We start from the raw sequence: 20988 nt of genomic DNA, 5'->3' as shown, positions 1-20988 counted from the left end.
TCAGTCAGTAACCAAATTAGTACCTATTTCTGTCTTTATACCATTAGATAATACAAAAATGGGTATATGTTTATTTAGACGACTTTCCACATTATTATATGCAAACTGTATATAAATAAGTATAATACATGCTTTATACTATAACAATTAATCTGTACCATGTGGCATGCAAATATGTATATAAGATATGTGAATTAACGGAACCATTTAGGTAAACTATGATAATTCGGGGGAAAGGCATTGTTAGTAATGCGCACTACCAGTCCTATTGCTAGCAATATACCCTGTTAGGTCGACTTCCACGTGGTCCCCCTGGAAACCATCCTGCTGAATTCTAGGTGCATTTAACACGATGGGCTAGGGGGGAAAGGGATTGTTCGCAATGGAGTTTGACAGCCTCATTGCTAGCAATATGCCCTATTAGGTCGACCTCCACGTGGTTCCCCCTGGAAACCATCGTGAACAATTCTTGTTGAATTCGTCTCGATGGGCTAACTGACCTGCTTCATCCTCACCTATCATCACTGGTACCCCGCCGGTGTATACCGATAGCGCGGGTGGGGTTACCATTCCATTATCACCCATTAAAAAAAACACGATGGGCTAACTGATCTGCTTTTGCATCCTCACCTATCATCCCTTACTAGTGCCCTGCCAGCGTATACCGATAGCGCAGGTGGGGTTACTATTCCATTATCATCCATTAAAAAAATCTATGATAATTTACCTGAATTATCTTGACGTTTCGACCGGGTTACCCCGACCGTGGTCATGAATAGACTGATGTAGCGCTGTCGCTGTCACTGTAGACGTCGTGCACAATCGGTAAATGCATCGAATAAAGACACGGTTAGTACCTATTGTCTGCAGAATCCTTCAGTATAGTGCCACAAATTGTCTATTGTGGGACAATGAGTGGGTAGAAGAAAAATACTTTTGCCTCAAAAATGGAGACATGAAAGCGCTACATCAGTCTACTCGTGGCCATGGTCCGTATCACAGTTTACCTAAATGATCGCGTTATATACCGTCACTTATAAAACATACGGCGTATAAGTCTAAAAGTTAAAAAGTCAAATCAATTACCAAACTAAGTGTATATACAACAATATGCAATCCGACTTAATTAATTCACAATTTGATTTACTTAAACGATACATTGATAATTAAATTTCTACAATTCAGTGATCATTGTGCATATTTAATTTGATAATGGATATATTTTTTGGATATATTTGTTTAGATATATATTAACAAAACGATTTTATAAAAATATTACTGTTCTATTATATTTTTGGGTTTAATTGGGTTTATACAATGGAGGAAGTATTGTATAAATTAAATTAAGTGAACCCGACATATTTTTTACCTTGTAAGTATTTGCTAATATGTAGTTGTACATCCAATTCGGCATTTTTCTGTGTTATTTTTCGGGTATGTTTTTTTGACATTACAATGTACCAAAATTAATTACGAATGTATTAATTATATAATAATATAAAATATGTAGATAGGTAGGTAGGTATATTATTTATGTAGGGTTATGAGGTAATAAATATAAAAAAATATAACCAAATCGGGAACCAACTTTTTTTAAGTTTATTGAAATATACTAATAATATCTAACAATTATAAACATCATCACTCATTAATATATTACAAATGTAGTATTATCATATGTAACAAATTAGTATTAGTAGTCTTTAAATCATGCAGAAAAATATTGATCAACCAAGGTATAGTTAAGATTCTATCAACACTAAGAATTAATATTTATTTTAATTTTCACATTTATGTCCACACAAAGGTTATATTTATTGATAGAAATAAACAAAAAAAAATAATTACACAAATAAATCATTAATCTTATGAGCACACAAATTGTATAAATATATCTATGTAATATAATTTATATGTTTACCGAATAAGAAAATGTCACAAAATATAATATTTAGTCATTATTTGTAAACTTCATAATACACCAACTAGAGAAAACATGTCACTTTCATTGAGTGATATAGAGTGAACTAAATTTGTTATTGTTAATTAAATAATATGTTGTATAAGGTCATTGTTACTTATTTTCATGTTATAGTTATTGTTGGATAAACTATATATTAACATTACTCAATACTATCAATAACGTCTCATCTTTATCACTGTGTATATAATAATTCCTTTAATATATTAATAATTACTCACATGTTGGTAACATGAATTTATTTATTAATTGAAGTAAACAAATAAATATTTATTTAATCTTATAAATAAATCGTTAATCCATAACAGCGTATAACTGTCACATTATAATAGGTAATAAATAAACGGTAGTTGCTAAAAAGATTAGTGTCTAAAGTTTATTTGTGCCACTAATTTATTTAAGTATCTAAATTGAAGTCAACATTAGTTTTGATTAAAAAGTCCCAAGGTTTACCGACTTAGAGATTATTAAGGGATTATAGTATTAGAAAAAAGAAACATAAGTTCTTCTCTGCGTTCTGTATTTAACCGATTTAAATATAACAACTGATAGGTAGGTATATATAAATATATCTTATACCTATGTAAAATATATATCGTACTTAGTCTTATTAAATATTACTCATAATATGGAGTGGATAAAGGTAATACTGATTAATACTTATTATATTTTATTTTCTTGGTTAGTTGGTTGGTTTTCATGTTTTTATTTGTATTAAAAAAAAGTTTGAAAAAATAAAATAATAAAACGGAATTATCACATGTTACGATAATACTATAATTATCTATTATGAACACCTAATTATTTTTAAGGCGAAGTAATTATAATATTCATAATAAAAAATAAGCACATCTACTGTTTATTTTTTTCATAAACTGCTGTTTGTTTTGTGACTTTTAATTATTGCTACCGTTATTCCTTTTACTTTTTCATCTATCACTTTTTTTATTATTTTTAACCACATACATATGATAACTTGTGAGTGAAACTTTAAATCATAATTAATACAGTGGGGTCGACTCTGAGTCTATGTCTAAAATTTAAATTTCATTTATTCTAAACACAAATATTAATAAATTTTTTAATAGATTTAAATATTAATATCTAATAGAATAGTCAATATTAATATAACATTAATTTATGACTGTCTATAAAATAGTACTATCGCCAAATTATCATATTAAAATATTAGTTTTATAGAAAGGGCGCCTCTGACTCTGCTCTAGTATCTATTTATATTTATATTAAAAGTTATTAAAACTTAAAAATTACAATATTCAAATAAACGAATGAAGTTTTTATTGTTTCAGTAGCATATTCACTGACGAGTCACCCGCATCTGTTCGCTTTATTTCAGCTTACAATTTTTGTCACTCCCGTCCGGTACACATTAAATGGGCCGAGCGATTTCATTGCTTTTTTTTTAGTCTTTTTTTTTAGTTTATTTTATTTTAGTCAACGTTGTTTATTCCCAGACATCCTTTGATGAGGGAAGATGTTTTGGATGACTGTTTTAATTATAATTCGGTCGTTTGATAGCTTTTATTGTCTTGTTTGATTTAGAACACTTCAGCGGAATGTTTCAGTTGAATGTGCAACAGAAAGAATTGAATACTTAAAACTTTGTTATTCTTGGTTACAACTTTTATTAAATATTATTATTATATTTAAAGCCCTTTAATATTATAGGTATAATTATATCTTTTTACGAAACATTTGTATAGCACTTTTAGTAAGCCAATTGCATTTAAATATAATTATTTAAAAATTAGAATACTTTTATTCTATTATTAACAATAAATATGTTATAAATCAAATAAAATATTATAAAATGTATTAAATAATTATAAATATATAAATACCTACGTATTTAGACAATAAATTACTAGAAGTAAAATAAAAAAATATTGACATCCAAACAGCTAGTTATTTAAGATTATCCATAATACTAAACTGTTATTAATTTAATAACAATTAGTTACATAATTGTTATTAATTTAAACATTAAGGTAACCAAAGTAAATTTATTATAATCTTTATAACAAATTTCCATTTTTATGAATTACAAGTCGATAAATTATTAATGAAATTGACTTATTGGATACTTATTTCCTTTATAATTATTAAAAAAAATCAACAAGACTACATTTAATTTCATTGTGTTACATTATAGTTCTATAAGTAAATTTAAATAGTTCCCAAGTCTGTAATGGCCATTTAATAATTTTAATAGCCGTTGATACTAAAAGCTCATAATAACTTTTAATGCCCGTGTCAAGTGGACAGTTTGAATCCACAGTAGACCGGAGATTTACTGCGACACGCTTTGATTTTACGACATCGCGCCTTTTCAATAATAGCTATGTAAATACTAGATAATTTTCAAAAGATTGTTTCCGATAATTAAAATGTGGTGTTTAAGTTTATTATTATACTGATCGAGAGTGCAAAACAAAAATACACCCTGTACATACTTACTTTTGTTTTTATTTTAAAATGACCAAACTGCGTCAACAGCAACGTTACTATGAATCACAACCAAGACAGTCGGAGACAAATCACAAACATCCCACAAGTTTATGTTTTCCAGCCACTTTTCACAAATATCAATTTATCAAAAAAAAAAAAACATTAACGAAACTAAACTTTAAAAGAATTTATCTATAGAACGTTATTCTCTGGTCTATAGAAATCAGAGACTACCTACTCATTTATGATAAAAAAAGTAACTTTTCAAATTCGAATGCAACCGTATTCCGAATTCGAAACTTCGGTGTATCGTCGCGGAGGAAAACGACTCGTGTTTTCCCGGCGTTCGAACGTCGAGTGCAGCGCGCGTCTGACGATTAGGTGAGCGGTTGGGCTGATGGGAAGCGAGCGGAGCAGGCGGGGCGCGCGCGGGGCGGGCACCACCTGAGCCGCCTCGCCACGTGTGCGCGCCCGCGCCCGCTCCCGCTGTCGCCTTCAACACCAGCGGATGGCGTATTCGATTAGCGTAATTAGGGTACACCGTCGCAACACCACGTATCCGATTTCAATGGACCGATTGATGATTATGGATGGTAAACGATTGGCCGTATTTTGTTGTCGATTTTTTGTCTTAGTTCTGAAATTGTTATTGGTCCATTTTTCTTTTCAATATGCCGTCAATATTTTTGTTTTGTTTTATGTAATAGTCCAATTAGCGGCTGGAATTCGTAGATTTGGGTAAGTAATAAGTATACGAGTAAGTAATAGCAAGAAATTATTTTAACAGTTTTACTCTAAAGAACTTTCGTAGCACTATCGTAGATCGTAATACCATATAAATACCATAATACATGTTTAAGGTTTATTTTAGTTTACAAATTCTTAATTTTTTATATATCCTACTATTTGCTATACTCTGTGTCATTGCACGCTTGAATTAGAATAAAACTATGTAAAAATTTAGAATATCTATAATTCCAGGAAATAGACCATCCAATTTATAATCAAAGTTGTTTCAGATCAGTTCAATCAAATGAACGAATTTAAATAAATTCGTTCGACTTCATTACTCACATCTAAATTGTTGAAAAATAGGTAACAAATCTTTTCCAAATCAACGAACAATCGAACAAACAATCGAACAAAAACTAACAACCAGAAATGTTTAGAATTGTTTTTGAATTACGAATAATTATATTCAAGATACATTTATTAATGTAAAAAAAAATATTGTAAACATTAAAAATGACAATATTATTTTTAATAATGTAGTATAGTGTACAAATGTGAGATATAGGAATACACTCGTTATAATTCTTGATACGGCGCACTTAGTTCAAGTCTTGTGGAGCGGACATTCGCAATGCATCAGAATGACGTGGCGTTCCGTGAGTAGTAAAAATTACCTTACATATGAATAATATTCGTAGATTATCTGTACATACGTATGTAAAACGGTCGGGATAATGACGCAACTTACGTTGTGGTAACTTCAATAGTAATTGATAATTATTGATCACTTTTTAAATTATGTTTATTAAGCATATTGTATGTATAGATTGTATAATTATGCATAATAATTTTTTGTTTTAACAAAAAAGATACAATAATAATTCATTGATTAATTTGTAATGTTGCTATATGGTGACACAGAAAGTACCTCTTCTTTTATTATTCAAAATATCATAAGAAACAGCTAAAGGTATAAAGCACGATACTAATATATTTGGCTAATTAAAAAATATTGAAATAGAATGAAAACAATGCAAAAACACCTGGTTAGGTAATTATAGGTTAATATTCTCCTCAATTCAGCGACAGTGGAATCTCAATGGGTTTTATGATAATCTATGGAAGACTATAATGAAATAAAAGTTGTAAAAATATCAAATCTCTAAAGATATTTGGACATTTCTTATTTTCTTTTATAAACTAACTTAGTGTAATTTTAGAAAATAAAACCTTTCAGAATTAATTAGTTATAAATTCGCTATCTAATTTAACAAAATTAAACTCTAATAATAGTTTAAGAAAATGGAATTTTCACATTTTGTATTTTAAAATTTTAAAAAATTAAGAAAATATAAGAAATACAATTTTCATTCATTATACTGAACCTAAATAGGTATCTCTAAAATTAAATTAAATGATGTTTCGAAAAATAATCTAACATTAATCTTACAAGCAAACATTTTTTTAATATAATACCTAATAAATTTTAAGAAAATTTATAAAATATGTAACAGTAACCAAAGTATAGGTACATTTTACCGTGCTTATTGTGTTAATTATTAATGTAATTTTCTGACTCATACTCAAAACTTATATTGATAAGTAATTTTAAGGACAAGTTTATATTTTATTACACATTATTATCAACGACTGACTTTATTTTGTTAACTTTAATGGAAGTAGATAACGAAGTCGCGTCCAAACATACTCTCAGACACCTAATAATTGTAGTCTCCGTTGCTCTAAATAGAATTTTAGAAAAAATATGGAAACAAGAAAACTCAAAATATATATCTCTAAATAAACTGAAAATTATCATTATTTATTTAGGACTTCCGAATATAGAGTAACGTGTTTTTAAATATAATACAATTTATTCAGCGTTTCCATCCACTTTATTTATTACTGTAGTAATAAATATTAAAAATAATTCTTGAATATAACTCATCACAGAGATTAACGAAGTAATGAAAATTAATAATACATATAGTGACTCTTTTATAAACAGTGTTAATGAAACTAAACAATTGTTATCAGCAGATCTAAAGTTCATTGTAAATCAAAGATAATGGTGACCATTCGTCTTGCGCGCACAGCGAGCTTTAATTATAATTAAGTGCTAATTATTACGCAGCACATCACTAAATGAAGAACTGTGAGCGGATTGGAGTAGGTCGGTTAATTAAATGTATGATTTTTTGCTGCAAAATAAAAAGTAATTACTGTTTTGACTTGTTATGTGTAATTGTTATGAATAATTACATATCCTTCTACGAAGAATATAAATGAATAAACCTATGGTAGGTTTAAGTATAAGTTTCTTTTTAATACTTATACATGTATAAATACATTTAATTAAATATAATTGTATTTTGTACCCAAATGCAGATGGATATTTTCTTTTATATGAAATTCTTGGCGACGTTACACGTCATAATTGCGTATTCAAATCACAGTCGGGTTTACCAGTGTAAAATATAGCTCCCGTTGAGGGAATTTATATATTAGTTTAGCGAATGAAATACAAAGTGTATTAAAATTTACTCTATTTATTGAACGTAAATGACCGACTGACTTCGTCCACAAGATCATCATCATCATATCAGCTAATATCCGTTCACTGCTGCACATAAGTTATATATATATTATTATAAATATATAAGTAACTTGCCACTTCAGCTTGATTTTTATATACTTAGCCAGTTGAATTCATTTTCCCATCTAATTAATGTCTAATTATGTCGAGTCGTATATACTAATAATAAATAATAAAATATACCTAATAAAAGCAACAGTCGATAAATGGTCCTGAATATTCCGTTAAGTAATTTACTTATGAACATATTATTATCCATACAGTCTCTATTTTTGTATCTATATTATCATTTCAGTTGTATCTGTAGGTAAAGAGTTATCCCTGAGAATATGAGGAGAACAAATTGTTAGTAATGCAAACTATCAGTACCATTGCTAGCAATATATCCTTTCAGGTCGACCTACACGTGGTCCCCCTTGAAACCATCGTGCTGAATTTCAGGTGTACCTATTTATTACGATACGCTAACTGCCTTTTTATTCTCAATAATAATAATAAAAAGACATAACATTTCAATAACTTAAATGAGTTTATGAGAGATTTGGTGTTTTTATGAATCAAAGGGTAAGTATATACCTAAGTAAGTCTATATTACTATTAAAACCCCTGTCAATAAAAAATAATATTAAATTTATGTCGCTACTTTTAGTGACTAAAATAAAAATAAATCAACAGGTAGGTATGTATTGAAATTAAGATATGAACGCTTGCTTTCAACATTTTACCACCTTGCACTCTATTTATTTACTAATAACAAAAGTTGTACCAAAGATTGGGCTTTTGTCCCAAAAGGAACCTTCCCTGTCCCGTGGGCCAACAGAATTTATTACAACTTAATAATCAGCCGGTCACGCGACAACATACATGCTGCCAACATAAATCAACAAGCTCACCTCCACTCACTATCAAAATTTATGACTTAAGGGCGACTGTATACCCTCTCCCTCAAATCTAATACAAGAGAAAAGGAACCAATGCTCATATGTTTATTTAAATGTCATTTATTGGAATTTAATTATTCTTGTGGTAGAAGAACTTGTTTTTTTTTTCACTTATAAGATTTATTGTCATGTATACTCGGAATTCGTAAATATATCGAATTGTAAATATTCTGATTAGGAAATTAATTCCAACATGATAGTACAGAATTTCTAAGTAAATATTTATGAATTTTGGATGGTGATATTAATGGGACGTGATTAAATTTTAATATGGAGGTGAGTGAATGATTAATTCGATAAGATAAAATGTGAATAGTTGCAAATCGGTGAGATTAGTTGGAACTTTGATGTCTTATTTAATATCTTTAGTATCTACTACATATTTAATACATTATATAAAAAATAATCATTTTAATAAAATACATATAATATTAATAATATTTATAATTAGATGTTGAGAAATACTAATTGATATTTATCTCTCTAAACTACTTAATATGTTGATATATTTAAATAGATACCTTTTTTAGTAGGTACATATAGACTAATAAGAACTAGGTGCTACATTAAAGTTATATTATCTACCTACCTATTATTTATAGATATCTAATAAAACTATGATAGCTAATTTTTGGTTCCCATTATCCTACTTGTATATCATATAAGTACATATAGGTATATAGAGTAACAAGATTTTTTTCTTTTATTTTTAAGTATACTTCCAATTTTTTTTATTATAGTTATAATAAATTAGGTAATAACATATCTTTGTCTATTTATTAAATTTTTCCAAAAATTTTCTATTAGAAAATGTATGAAGAGAGATAGGTAGGTACACCTATTCTAATAGGTAGTAGATATTTAATAATAGACAGTCTGCCTGAAAATAATAATAATAATAATAATTTAAGTAGTTAAGTATATCTTAAACAAAAAGTGTTTAAAAATAGGTTATTAATTTATATTCACATATGCAACCTTTTAGTTAGCTAGTGAAGTAAATATAGGACACCTATAGATATATCTACATAATAATACTTAATAAAATTAATTATAATTACTGAATCTATCAACATTTCTAAGATGCATTTTTTAAACATCTCAATAGAGTTATGTTCAACATAACAAGTCATACTTAGGTAATGACTTAATGCAGCACTTAATTTGCGATGTATAAAAAAATTTGCATGGTAATCATAATCGCAAATATCGTCTGTCCTTATCGAACGTTGCCATTTCAAAATGGATGAGAGGGACAGCTACTGCAGTACTATTGCGTTGCAATAGAAGCATGCGTATTGCAGCGACGCTGGGAGGGGCCTGTTGCGTGAGTTTGTGGCTTGGGATTGGTCCGAGCAAGTTCTTGAAGTGGGGTACACGAACTTCAGTATTGTAGTTAGAAACTTTTTGAAATTATACAAAATTTTCTTTACTTCAACTTGAGAGCGACGTGATTGGAATGTTGGTGAGCGCTAGATGTCTAGTATTTTGGAATAAATGGTTTATTCTCCACATTATAGTAAAGTAGAAAAAATATATACTTAGATAGAATACGATTAAAAAAAAGTAAATTTTTTACTCAGTTTTTATATGGCGTTGTAAATGTTTAAGTTCAATTAGGTACTTAGAAGTTATATATCCAGAAATTATTTAAAAAATAAAGCTACATGGTAAGTAAGTAATCTATAAATAAACTGTGTTTGCATGCTTATGTACTCGTATGGGTTTGAAAAAAAAAATAGTAATAATATTACAGAATAGATAATATATTCCTTACTCTATCATATAATTTGTTTCAGTCGAAACTTAATAAAAATCTAAGCAAATTCTGTTGAAACATTCAATCAATAAATCGACTTTTATTTCTACAAATATTGAATATCAACACTCTAGTTTGGTTATATATGGGCAGGTTACAATTGTTTGTTTATATTTTTATTAAGTTCTATTGAAACAAACTGAAGATATAGGTATGTAAATAAGTATAGTACCTATTAGACAGAACAGTATCTTCTATTTCGTATATCTACATTCCTATCATATTTTTTTCTTGTCTGTAAGTAGAGAGACCTGTAGGTACCTATTAGAAAAATATTCTACAAAGTGATTATATTTCTATAATGAAAAAGAAATAACATAAGTTTTAAGAATAATTTTAAACATATTATTTTTAAAACTGTAGCTTCCTTCTTAGAACTCTACAAAAATTTTTTGTACTATATTTTTATATATATTATATTTTGTTTATTATTCATAATAAAAACTTAATAAAAGTATTGTTAAAAAGGTAGATATATATATGCAAATATATATACATACATAGATAAATAGTCAGATTACATGCAGTCAAATTAGAAAAAATTTACAAACCAAATCAAAGAAAGCATAAACAATAAATATTTATTTAATGTTTAGAAATAAACCAAATAGAGTATACATTTGTTTGGTCTATTCAAGATATTAAATATTTGCCATGCGGCCATATAAATTAATATGTATTTATAAAATTATATCTATTTTAAATATTTTATTAGAGACCCCCAGTCCCCAGTTATATTTCTGGTGCCAAGCAACTGCACTTGCATAATTATATTTTAGTTTAAACAATGGAAATGGCAGTGAAATTACTGATATGTATTCCTGTAATTTCAACCCATATATATGTACAAACATAATAAAGGATTACATCTTATCTCTTAGGAATGAAAATTGATAAGTTCATTTCATTTTTATATAGTCAGTTTACAAAGTGACAAAAACTTAAAGTTTAAGTGCATATTAGAGTCATTATTTTGAACAGTGGTGACGATTTCTATGGTATTGTTTAGAGGTAGGTATCTATTGACGAGAGTTACTACTTACCTTCAGATGGATCGCTAATTTATTTGCGAATTCATATCACATACCTAACTCGTAGACAGGATCAAAAATTTACTATAAATGTGAACTTTGCTTTAAATGTGTATAGCAACTGCGTAGATATCTATTTCGTTTCCTTAAAATCGGTGATCAGATACCTTAATATTTATCTACTATTACCCTTCAATTTGCAAATTCAACCGCTCCTGTTATAAGCCTAAGTACCTCAATTCCAACATACATCCGGGTGTTCCTACTTATTTATTGTATACTAGCTTTTACCCGAGACTTCGTCTTCGTGACGGGGATAAAAAATAGCCTGTATCTTTTCCCATCTCATACACATCAAATGTTGTAGATTAGTTAAACCATTAAAGCGCTATAAGACAAACAAAGCCACTTTCACATTATAGTATTAGTAAGGATATACATATCGTGTGGTATACGCATAATACACTTAAACGGCACTGTTCATGTCTATAGCCGACGTTTACCACTTTCCATCAGGTGGGCCGTCAGCTTGTTTGCCATTCTAAGTTGCATAAAAAAACTTAAGTTTTTGGAGAGCCTTTGACATCCTCTGCGTATTTTCTTACCTATATTATGGAATATATTCCCCATATATGGAGTATGTTCTCACAATGAACACATTCAGTCGTTGTAATTTTCACCGTAGAAATAAGGTTGTTTTGTTTTTCTATATTTTTATTTTGTATAGTTATATATTTTACATATATTTAGAGTCCTTAAAGTTATAAAGTATTTAAAAAGTTTTTATAAGCCTCACCCATATCTTACAATACTCGTATCTTAAGGAATGGGGCCGTTCATCAATTTACTATTGGGGCGATTGCTTGGCAGGCAGCTTGGTAAGCGCAATTTGGTTCTCGATCATGTATTAAGAGAAACGCTGCTGCCCATCCCTCGACTGTTACTTACGTTCTCCAACGTCTCTTACAATACCCACAGAAAAGTGAGGGTCCATTCTCAGATAACATTTAAAATATGTATTTTTTTGTAACGGCTATAGAACGAGAACATTTATAAAACCTTAAAATATTTATACAAAGACGAATAAAAATTGTCAATTCCACACAGAGCCTTGGCTTAACCTGCCAAGCTAGATAGTGCCATGTTATGTCCGTGTATTTTCAACCGTGTTTAATAAGGTTCTAAATTCAGTTATATTTTTTATGTTCGTTACCTCATAACTCCGTCAGTTGTAAACTGATTTGCAATATTCTTTCTTTATCTGAAAGGATATATACATGTACAGATTGTTCCCATAGAAATTTTATTAAAATCGGTTCAGAAGTTTACTTTTTAAATCAAAATAACTGGTTTTGCTACAATTGACACAATTTTTTTGAGGAACGCAATCTTAATTATTTGTTTATTTAGAGAATTATTTCCTGATTATATGAGGCATTTCCTCATGAAATCTTTTTGATACTGATAAAAATAAATACGAAACTGCAATCCGGCAGATATTTTTTAGAACATTGCTTGCGATACTTACATAGAAAAAAGTTCTAACACAGTGTTCTAATCCTCTTGTCACTGCAACTTAACAGATTGAATCCCACCCCGCTCCGAGGCGGACAGATAAGTAACAGAAAGTTGAAGTTATATTAATGATTTTTCCATAGTAGAGCTATTGCGTAGAGTGTATCTCGTATAATACAGGCTGAAAAGAATTGTTAGTAATTGGGTGTAACAGCTACATTACTAGCTCCATTTTCCTTGGTAACAATGATTGAATTCGTTATGATGGGCCAACTAACCTGCTTCATTCTTATCACCCTTTACTGGTGTTCTGCCAGTATATACCAGCAAATACCGATAGCGTAAACAGAGTTACCATTCCCCTATCACTTCATTGAATTTTTCTTCTTAATTTTCAGTTACCTACTAACGTTTTGTATTTACTTATTGGGTATAGATAATTAAGAATTCTGGCATAATACGTATTATTAATACTAAGCTCAACTAGTTTATTGCAGGCTATTAAAGTAAACAAGAAGTTTCAGCCATCAGTATACCTATATTTAATCGGATAGATAGCGAGCTAATAACATAATAAAAGTTGTTCCCATTCATCAAGCTACAATTACTAATATCTTGTTAACTATATCTACAACGATTAAAGAAGTAGAAAAAATGTGCTAAATGTGTTACTTACTTGCATTTAATCACTTCTCTTGGGACTGGGGATCGTAGTATTGATTTTGTTTCATTTATTATTTCTAAATAAGTATGTATAAAATTTGAATTATATTTTTATTACTTAATAAATGAGTTTCTTGGTTTACGACAGACAATTGTAAGAATTAAATCATGTTTAAGATATAAGAGATCAGTGGTGTCATAGATATTGGTGTATGAATTTAGCTTCAGGATGTACCGAAAGTGGTCGTTAAATAAAATTATTTAATTTTTTCTCTTATTTAATTGAACTAAGTATTATCTTGCAGAAGTCCATATCACTGGTTAGTTGCTAATGAAATTTATCATATATTATTATTTTGTTTAATTTTCGGTGTTAATCGTCGTTGGTAATCACAAACATAAAAAAATAGGTTTATTTCTATCGAACTATCAATTATTATATTTTATATCGAGATTAATTATCTTTGGGATTACTTGACTAAATTCGTGGTTTCACTACGATACTACTCTATATCTTGTCTTTCTGATTTATCAGTATGATTATTTCTTTTATATAGAAACTTTATATTCACTTAATCCAGAACATTTAACGAGTGTTTATATTTTATAAGTGTGCAACTAGTGTTTTTTTTTTAAGTTACAGGGATACTTTTCAGTTAAGTAAGTATCATATCATTATGTAAAAATTACCAAATAAAATAACATGAGACCAATAAATCTAAAAGTGGTTACTTTATTATTAAAATTTTTTTATTTTACTAAAATAGCAAACAAATCTACTTCCCGCTGATACGTTCTAATTACGTATTTTTGCGTAATCTAAAAAAATAAGTCAGTAAAATAGAAATAAATAATAAGTACATTCTAGGTATCTACGTTAATTCAGTAATTTCATATCGTTCAGTTTATTTTCAGTATTACCTGTCTGCATACTGATGGCGCCGCTGTCGTCCTAGCTGGTGTAACCTCGCAAAGCTGGCATCATAGATGGCGTTGCATAATCAAATCTTTACACATATTTTTATTAATTTTATTTTACCTATGTATTAGATAATAACAGTGTATCTGTAAAATATGTCTCTTCTCCTATCGTTTAAAGGTATTTATAAATACTAACTAAAATAATAAAGCCCAATATATGCACGATAAGTAAAATTTAAAATAAATCCCTATAATTTGCACAGAGTAAAGTGATTGTACGTTATTGCCATAAGGAACATGAAGGGGTGAAATGGTAAACAACTTTTGTAGAAAATCTTCCTCTGATTGTCGACTCCTTGTTTTATCAATCATCATTTCTGCCGTTTATTTTCATTTCTGAACACTGGCCTTCTAATAAACTGTCAAACATTTTGGGCAGGCCAGTCCCTGTACCCAAGGTATAGCAGTTCAGAAGTATGAGATTAGATAGTAAATCAAAAGCTAATCCCCTATAGGTATGCAAAACCAACAAGCCAACATTCAATAAACACCCATTAACAATTCTCCAATTCCTACCCGATGCACCGTCTAAGGAAAGTAACTGTGACGTCAACACCATTAGTCAAACTGTCGCCCCTTGTCAAACGTCGCGAACTCGCCCTTCGACCTACACTAATACTGTTAAACACTGACAGCGTGTGATGTTATTAAGTACATGTGTACTTAATGACATTCCACTGGGTTATCACTTTTTTCGTCGACAACTGACACAGTTCGGTGACGGGTTGTCTCGTTTTGTGAGTATTTTCAGAGAGTCCAATTCGTATGCTACCTAAAATGTAGGCTATGTATGCACATAGAATATGTAATTAAGTCTCTAATAAAACATGATTATGAAATTTCGTGATAAAAGTACTTATTTATACAGAGTAAAATTTAATGAAAAAAACTCAATTATAAATGTATTTTATTCAACTGTGCCACTCGTGCTTTTTGATCAATGTTGAGAGCTGTTGAGCGTAAACCTGTAAAGAAAAAAAAAAGTGTCACTAAAATGTATTGTCAATTGTAAATGTAAATATTTACAGGCGCTCTCCTAGAAACTACCGTAGTAATTCTTGGTGAATTCATTACGATGGGTCAACTGACCTACCTTTATCTTCACCTACCATTATTTACTGGTATATTGCCAGCGTAATCCTAAACAATTATTCCATTTTCATACTGTAAAAAGAAATAGCTGCTATGGGCTACCTATATATTTTAACGTATATATCTAAACATAAAGCCAAACTGCGGTTATCAACGCGTTTGCCAAGCGTGGCAACTATTGGCAAAAACCCCCCTTATGAGACAGGCCTATGTTCAGCAGTGGACAGTTAACAATTGATGCAATACAAAAAATGTATATACATATTAAAATATATGTAAGTGATCAAAATTTAAACATTACGTCTAAAATATTTGTAAATGTGTTTATTTAAACAGCAGAGTATTTTTAAATAAAACGTAAATACATATGTTTGTTCTTGTAAATTAAACATAACTGCATTAACCTACTAATACATCGCTTTGAATATTTGAGCGAAAGGTTCGCTTAAATGAGATTTCTCAAGTAAATAAAAAAGCGGTAAGTTGAGGAATTCCAATGAGCTTTTGTTTTGTTTGGCCGTCAATCCCTCGGCTGGAACTTTTGCGCGGAATCTCGAGAATGGACACTCAACTAATTAATTTTACCTAGCGTTCTTTTTTCAGTTTAATTACTTGTATAAATATGTTACTTAAAACAACAAATATCATAATTAGAGTCAATATTGTTTCTTTTATTTACGTATTTGTAAGAAAATTTACACAATGTTATTCTAACATTTTAAATATAAACCTTTAAAATGTTAGAATAACATGATAGGCGGGTCCGATTATAAATCCAGTTATAGTAAAATTGAGAGTAGACTGTGTATTATTATTAGTATTATCTACTCGAATTGACCGTCTAATAACGAACACAAAATGAACTATTTTGGTATAAAGTTAGACTAACTACACCCAAAATTTAAGATTTAGATGTTTTAAGATAATTTGAATGGTAAACTAGCCATCCACTAACGCGATCCTAAGAACTGTAGTTTTATACATACTTCACACTTTTTTACTTATTAAACCAAAACACAGCTTTTTCAGTAATACAGATGAACAGAATAAAGACATAAATTTAAATGAAGAATTTAAGAATAGACAGTTAATATTAAGCGATACACTAATACAAAGTCAGTATTAATATCATATATTTTATTAAAAAACTTATAGAAAATTCATTTCCACCAAGCATTTAGACGAAATAAACTATAAAAAGTTATTAAACCATACAAATGAAAACTGTTAGTAGGTTTTGAATTAACCTTTTAAAAGTAGTTAAATTAAAAGATCTATCGTATTGCAAGGTACTCCATTTTGCCGAGGGAAATGGGATTGTTAGTAATGGGGTCTAACTACGTCGTTGTTAGCAATGGACGGTCCATCAGGTCGACCTGGAAATCATCATGGTCAAATCTAGTGAATTTTATCACTATGAGCTACCTGACTTGCTTTCATCTTCACCTATCGTTTCTCACTAGTGCCTCGCAAGCGTATACCCATAGCCCAGGCGGGGTTATTATTTTATTAAAAAAGAAACAATTTGTCTATTATAAACGATCACTTGTTATCTTATTCATTCTTATCATCATATTAGCCTTTAACTGTCCACTGCTGAGCATAAGCTTTTCCCTTGGAGAGTCGTTGCCACGTTTGGCAGGCAAATTAGCAACCGCAGTCATTCTTTAGAGATATTCTAAAAGATACGCTGCTGCCCATCTCTCGACCTCCTTTAGTCGGCTCTTACAACACTCACGGAATAGGAAGGGGTGGCCTATTCTATTGGGACCACACGGCCATATTATTGATATATTTTAATTGTAATTACTCAGATAATATCTGTTTGTAAATGAAACATAATTATATTTAAGAAATATTGACACGAGGGACCTTAATAAAATCAACAGAGGAAAAAACAATTATTTTTAAAAATATTTGTATTCAATATTGTCTTTCTGTATGTTTGTTCTGACATTACTCAAAAGCTGTTAACACTAAATTGGATGCGGTTTTCACAGTAGATAGTATTTCTGAAGGTATATCTTAAAATTTGATGTATGTTTTTTCTTGATATGTCTATATGAATGTATTAACTACGAAGTGGACTCCTTCATTGGTTTTTCTATTTTTGAAACTACGCGGGTAAAAAGCTATTAAAAAATATAATTTTGAATTCCATTCTAAAATTATAAGTTTTTATATTACAACGCTAACTTTCACTAGCCTAAACGCGAGAGTTACCCTATATTACTTGAAGGGAAATAATTATAGAAAGAGCCGGGTAACCGAAGGCTGCGGTGCGTCGCTCAAACAATGCTAACTTACATTTAGCTGTCAGTCAAAAACAATTTGGAATTTGGCGAACGCGAGGGTCGAGTACAGTAGGAAATGGGAAATATATAGAGATGTTAATTCAATAATTTAAGAATTTGTTCCGCAACAAACAACTTCAATCTTGACAATATTGGTACGCAACAGATACCGAAGAAGAATAAATTATTTACCAGATGGAGACTGCACAAAAGTCGTTTGCTTGGGCACCTCTGTCCCATTTGTATTTCTACCGTGAAGCTGTTGTATTCGCATGGCTGCGTTTTAGTTTAAAGGGTGGGATATGACAGTGAATTTACAGGGTACAGAGGAATAACAACTGAGTCCTCAGGAATGGCAACGCATGGGAGTATCATGGGCAAAAGAGTATACTCTGTTATGTCCATGGTACTGCTCATGTCTATAGACGACGGTTATTATTTTCCATCAGATGGTCCGTCATCTTGTCTGCCATTCAAAATTGCATAAAAAAAATTCATAACCTGAAAACGATGAAACAGAATTAAGTAACAATATAACGCAGGTAGAATGAAAGTGAAAATAAAACTAATTTAGTCGATTTGATTAATTTTATTTATTTATTAAACTTTAATACACCTAGAAAGTGTAAATACACAATAGACTAGTACTAGAATTGGTGAAATTCTAACCAAATTTTATTGTCTGCTGTAGAGGTCTACTCCCATCTTTGCGCTTCATTAACCTATTAGTTATGGACCAAACGTCCTCCTTCCCTTGGGCTGTGCAAAATCTTCTGAAATGTTCTGTGGACAATCTTGACAATTCCTTGGTGTACCTATTTTTTAGCATATGGTATTCCTCCATAATGTTTTAATGAGGCTTTCTAGCCACGTATAGATCGTGAAATCGATGCTGAAATTTAATACATTGCTTTCTTATTTTTTCTAAGTCATCATTCCATCAATAAATGGTGCTGCTAGCTTTATTCGTGTTACTAGGAATAGACTTCCTACAAGTGACGTGTATATCTTTTGAAGTTGTGTGTGTGTTAACAGTATGTTCTGAATTTGGTCTCGACTGAAAGGATGTGAGATTTAGAAGTCAGAATCATTAGTTTCGTCTATCCTGTTGCGCATAAAAATAACGCAAAGACAGTGTGTATGATCTGTAGCCCGATGTGCGAGATTTAAGGAGTTAACGCGTGAAGGTTTTACTATAGAAGGGGTTTATGTACTAAATATATTGGATTTAGAGGGGGATTCTTAGTGCCTAGTGCAATTATGACACCACACTTTGTTCTAGTTGTTCTTATGTAGGCCCATATAATAATAATCAGGAAGGACGTGCCCCGTAGAAGCACAATGTGTACAAGGATTTATCACTGCGGTACACTTCGTCTTAGTGTGCACAAACTGAAGACACTAGTGGTACTGTGGAAAGCGTGAAAAGTCCTCTACAGGCACCCGCTTAAATACACGTTAACACGGCCAAGAGAAAGTAAACAAACTCTGATATCGGAAGAAACTTCCACTACGGCATTGTACAAGTTGATCTTTCTATTGGAGGCAAGGAAACACGATCAGATCTTCCGGTATAGAGTTTTGTGAGCCAATTATACCTATGAGTCCCTCTTTCTTGATTTCTTTAATAATCCTCCTAAGGATCAGAAAAGGGGACCTGAGTTTCAACTGTTTTATGACAATATTAGTAAGGCTTATATATAGATAATAATATTAAAGGGCCAATATAATTTCGTAGTAAAACATTACAAATTTATGTAGGTAACAGCTCTGAGCAGTTCCTACCCACTACAACAACGGCCCGGTTGGTGTGCTATCCATCATTTCCTCCATCCACTCGCCGGGTTAAACACATAAGTGACATTGACGCCGATCCCAGCTCCAGTTTAATAAGATCTCCGATTTTTCCCATGGCCCTATTGATATATAAAGAATTTCAGTTTAGTTTCTCCACGAAAATGAAAAAACATAGCAATAATATTTAGGAATTATTATTAGGAAACCATTGATATAAAATAAAGTCAGATTAATTATAATATTAACTAATTATATAATGATACTAGCTTTTACCTGCGATTTTGTCCGCGATGCTGAGATATCCTCACTGAGCGGAATAGTGGCCTTTATCTTTCTCTATCCCATATAGTAGATACGTATATAGCAAATTTCATAGTGATTGGTAAAACACTATAATAAACAAACATACTTTCACATTTATGATCAGTATTGGTAATGGTTATGATATATGACGATGATGAATATGGCTGTGTGGTCCCGGCATAGAATAGGCCACGTCTTCCTATCCCATGAGTATATAAGGGAGGGCGAAGGATAGGCAGCACCGCCCGTCTTAAAATATCTTTAAAGTCTAACTGTGGTTGCTAATCCGCTTGCCACGCATGGCAACTACTGGCGAAACCCCCCTTAGGGGGCAGGTTTATGTTCAGTAATGGAAAGAGGAGTGGAGTGTGCCAGTAGTGCTACGTTTGGCAGGAGGGTTGGCAATACTCTTTTTAGCTTTTTCTTTTTAATTTTTAATATAACTACAATATTAAAAATTACACATTAACATCAGTCGTTCAGTTCTCAAACTAAGATATGTATCGTTAGAAAATAGATAACAAATGTCCGATGACACAATTAAGGTTAATGAGATACAAGCCAATTTATTATAGAAAAGTTCCTTTACTATATTGCTTAACTCATATAAGTAAAACAACCCATACCACTACCCCGTCAAATATATTATTTATCACATTGATAGTTGACATTTGAGACACTTAATAAATATAACAAAAAGAGGACATATTTAGTTTCTAAATCGTCTAAACTATTATTAGAGTTCAGTTCTTAATCGCAAGTAAGAGGTCCAGT

General features: G+C 30.4%; 1 protein-coding gene across 1 annotated transcript in view; it reads right to left on the bottom strand.

The window, feature by feature from the left end:
* The window catches only part of LOC113518750 (homeotic protein Sex combs reduced), a 51903-nt gene extending 47040 nt beyond the window's left edge, over positions 1-4863 (bottom strand). Inside the window, exon 1 of the mRNA XM_026903720.3 lies at positions 4460-4863. The gene's annotated coding sequence lies outside the window, so the exon portion shown is untranslated. The remainder of the gene's footprint in view (positions 1-4459) is intronic.
* Positions 4864-20988: the final 16125 nt, after the last annotated feature.

The sequence above is a fragment of the Galleria mellonella genome, unplaced genomic scaffold, assembly GCF_026898425.1.
Source record: "Galleria mellonella isolate WM207_F2 unplaced genomic scaffold, CSIRO_AGI_GalMel_v1 utg159, whole genome shotgun sequence".
In the NCBI taxonomy this organism is placed as follows: domain Eukaryota; kingdom Metazoa; phylum Arthropoda; class Insecta; order Lepidoptera; family Pyralidae; genus Galleria; species Galleria mellonella.
This window is presented reverse-complemented; position numbering and strand designations above follow the sequence as displayed.